General features: G+C 36.9%; 1 non-coding gene across 1 annotated transcript; it reads right to left on the reverse strand.

The window, feature by feature from the left end:
* Window positions 1–3,419: 3,419 nt before the first annotated feature.
* On the reverse strand, window positions 3,420–3,526 carry LOC122090240. Its single transcript, XR_006143481.1, has one exon. It is a non-coding gene; the product is annotated as a small nucleolar RNA R71 (small nucleolar RNA).
* Between the last annotated feature and the right edge of the window lie 749 nt (window positions 3,527–4,275).

Genomic DNA, 4,275 nt, shown 5'->3' on the forward strand with positions numbered 1-4,275 from the left:
GATTGATCATGGTTCAATGGTTCAATACAAACCAAACCAATTATGGTTTTCTATAGACCATTTGAGTTGAACCTTTGGCCAGCTTGATTTTTCAATTTAGCAGCACTTTATAAAGACGTTAGAGTCTCTTAAAGATATGAGGAATCTTTGAGTGGAGAGTTACATGGTATTGGGACAAGTTGATTTGTTGAATCGGACAGCTAATTAGTGGAATGGTGAGTCAGCTTCTAGACTTGGATTCAATACAACATCATTACATAATGTCTCAGCCATTCTTTATGAATAATGGTTCAGCATCATAGCCAGATCAACGTCTTTAATACATTTTTGGCTAGAAATTTCAGCAAGTTAGTTGGGACTGAAATTCATATGTAGTAGGTAAAACTTTTAAATCCTAATCTAATTATGATTCCCAAGTCATGCGTGGATACCCTATGCTCTATAGAAAGAAAAGAAATAGCAGCCTATTATTTTTCCAAGAGTTGGAGTCCAATAAGGAAGTAATCCTTCTTATACGTGGGTAGTAAGAAGAATTTTTACTGATATAGGACCACAAGGATTCTCAAGCTTCTAATATGTCCAGCCAAAAAGAATCCTTATTTCAGATGGACATCTAGAAAATTGACCTTAATGGAATCCATTGGCACGTGCTATTATTAACTCAAATTAGAAAGAAAGAAGGAGGAAGAGAAAGTAACCAAGATCAAGTGGAGTCTCTTATGCGTACATTCCAAGGACAGTCCAAATAAATAGGGGAAATTCAGATTTGAGATAAAAAGGAATTAGGAGAAGAACTCCAATATGGAATTACTTTCTGAAGTCGGTTATGCTAGGTATAAAGAGAAATCTTACTCATACAAAACCGAAGTAGGTAGCAGAATTTAGAAAGAGAGTGAGAGCAACGGACTGAGAGAGTTTTCTGTGACTCCATGTGTGTTCTGGTTCCTTGTTGACCTAAAGATGGAGCAAAGGGTTCATTGTTGCTATAGTAAAGAAGGAGAGGAGGTGCTTCCAGTTATTGCTATAGGAACTATTGTTGCATTGTTCTTTAATCTTTGAAGGTTTAAAAGAGTCTACTGTATGCGATCTCAGAATTCAGGTTTGGCTCTATATATATCCATCTTCAATTTGAATTTTAAAATATGCACATTCATATCGTAGTTGATATCTGAGGATGCTTTAATCAATCAATATCGTAGCAAGTCCATCAGCTAATTGAAGAACTTTTATATATTGATGTTCCTACTGCTGTCTTGAATGTGCATCCTATTATTGCTGCTGTTGTGATTGAAAGGGGTTATATTTGAAATTGAAGTGCTCCCATTACATTCATCATTAATTTGGATCTATGAAGAAAGTTACTGGTTATTGTTTGAGTGGTTTGGTGATTTGAAGAAACACACCTTGTCTGAGAAGGTGTACATTGATTGAAGACCAAGAAATCAAAGTGGGTGCATTACTTGTTTAAATTTGGATTTCTATTGAATGTAAGTCTATTCTTGGGTTGATGGGTAGACTTGATGTTTTAGGGTTTTCATTGTAAACCTCTGTTTATTGGTGATTAGTTGTAAATGCTATGGGTGCTGTGTTGAATTTTGTAAAGGGGTTGGTGCTCTTGATTATGGGTGCAGTCAAATTACTAAGGCCGGATTTGAGTTGTAGCTCAAACGGTCATTTGCTTCGTGCATGTAGGCACATTGTCGAACCACGTATTTCTTTGTGTTGTGGTTTGTGATTTACTTTCAAGTATTAATTGATGAGTGTGCACGTGAGGCAATCTGTGAGGATTGTTTTTAGACATCACTAATTCACCCCCCCTCTTAGTGATCCATTTGGTATAACAGGTTTATTCTAGATCTGGTTTTAAGGGCTAGTAGTATCTCAAATCAACCAAGTTTTAATCCAAGTATTGAAGTTTTAATTCAGGTAGGTAAGCTTACTCATAAGTCTTCTCATCCCGCTTCTCATTCCCTCTTCTTACTACCCATTCATTTTTAATTTAGGATTTTAATTTTCAATTTTACTTTGATGCTTTCCCTTTCTCCTAAGGTCCTTGGCTAGTCTATGTGTTGGCTTGGCCCCTCTCTAGCCATGGAACCATCTTTTTGCTTTTCTTATTTATATTGCATCCCTTTCCCTAAAGCTAAGTATAAAAGCCCTTGTAAGAGTACTCTCTGGTCAAGTAGGGAAGCTCGTTTAATTTATGGTGCATCCCTCGGGCTAAGTAGAGATACCTACATGTGTGCCTCTCTCTAGCTTTATTCCTCTTTTATTTTATTTATTTTATTTCAGCATTTTCTTTTCTTTTACTTTATTGCTTTTTATTGCTTTGCTTTACGTATATAAATTCCTAGATGATGAATATTTAGGGTAAGATGTGAATGGTTAGGTTTTTAATTTCAATTGCAATTCTAATTTCCCTAGTTGTGTTGGTTAAGACATTCTTTTAAATGCATGTGTTTTAGGGTGGTAGTTAGAAGTAGATCACAATTATCAAACCATACACTTTCGTGTTACTAGAAGAAGCTAAAAACAAAGTGGCTGCCTCCTTGTGTTTGACCCATAGCTATGATGATCCGTACGCTTGCGGTTACTTTTAAATCTCAAACAAGTTTTTGATGTTGTTGCCAGGGTGACAGCTCCATGTTCTTTTTTGCTTTCTTTTGTCAAATTGGAGTGCTTTGTTTTCTTTTTATCATTTATTGAATTCCTGAGAAGAACAACTTGCAATAATAGTTGTATCGGTGGAGGTCACCAAGCCTCATAGTATGGTAAATACAGGTTTCGCCATGTAGTAGTACCTCAAGAATTGAGCAACCCCGGATCCCAGCCGGTAAGCTCCCAAAACAAATAAAAAAAAATATGTATATATATATATGTATATTCTATTCTTTTGTGCTTGTCTTATTCTAGTTGTGGGTAGCTTTTTGTTGCATGAGTGCTAGGTGGGTATGTAATACTGAGAATCAGTTAGAAAAAAGAGATTCAACAAGTAGTGACCCTATACGTATACTCTCATCAATACCTTTCAATATGGAAGACCAACAGTAAAACCCTCCACCTAAATCTCTAAAAGATAGGTTCTACCCTGCTAGAGCAGCCTAACCTTCCTACATAGTTCTACCACTAGCCCAGGGCAATAATTTTGAGCTCAACTCTCAGTACATCACTATGTTGCCCCACTTCCATGGGCTATCTCTGAGGTTGAATACCTATTGTTCAGGGAATTTGAAGAGGTATGTGTTCTAATTAAGATCCAACAGCTTTCTGATGATGCTATTAAGCTTAGGTTCATCACTTTTGTACTGGAAGACCAAGCTAAGAAGTGGTTGTATGGGTTACCCACAAATTCCATAACCACATGAGAACAATTCACAGTTGTTTTCCTTAAGAAGTTTTTCCCAACTCACAAGACCAATAAACTTAGAAGTAATATCCTTCAATTTAGGCAAAAGCCTAGTGAGTCATTTTCTAAACCTTTGAAGAGATTCAAGGATCTACTCCAGGAATGTCCTCACCCTGGCCTAGACTTATGGCATTTATGTTAAATAATTTATAAGGGTATTGATTACCCAACTAAACAAATGATAGAGTCTATGTGTTATGGGAGATTCACATCCTTTACAGATGAAGAAAAGGCATGGGAATTCTTACTTGACTTAATTGACAAAACCCGTGAGTGGGAATCAACCCAAGAAGGTGAAAGAACCATAATAGGGAAAGGATATTTTTTGATGGGATAGTGGCCAAGGAAGCCCACTTGGATTTTCTAATCAAAAGGATTAAGACTATTGTTCCTAGAGAGCCATCATCAGTCAATATGGTTAGGATGTGTGCTTGGTGCTAGTCCGCTGGACATATTATAAAAGAATGTCCCAATACCTCTGGAGGCACTTCCAATGACAGTGTTAATGTTTTATATCAAAATAATCCATATAGTAACACTTATAATCCAGGATGGAGAAATCACCCAAATTTTTCCTGGAACCAAAGCAACCAAGCAAGTCCTTCCAGTTTCCATAATCAAGGTCAACCTGGACCCCAAAGGCCTCCCTTTACACAACAACATTTTGCCCAAAATACATTTTCTAGGGCAAATGTAGGACCTTAGGCTAGTTTTCCTAGGCCCCCACTCCTATCATCTTATCAACAACCCCTTGGGTTTACCAATACTAGAGAGGCAAGTAGATTCCTCCTCTTGACAAGTCATTAAAATCTTACAAAAGAACTCACCCAAGTTGTCTCAATTTTGCATGAGAGGGAGAAGGGAACATT

The sequence above is a fragment of the Macadamia integrifolia genome, chromosome 9 (genome assembly GCF_013358625.1).
Source record: "Macadamia integrifolia cultivar HAES 741 chromosome 9, SCU_Mint_v3, whole genome shotgun sequence".
In the NCBI taxonomy this organism is placed as follows: domain Eukaryota; kingdom Viridiplantae; phylum Streptophyta; class Magnoliopsida; order Proteales; family Proteaceae; genus Macadamia; species Macadamia integrifolia.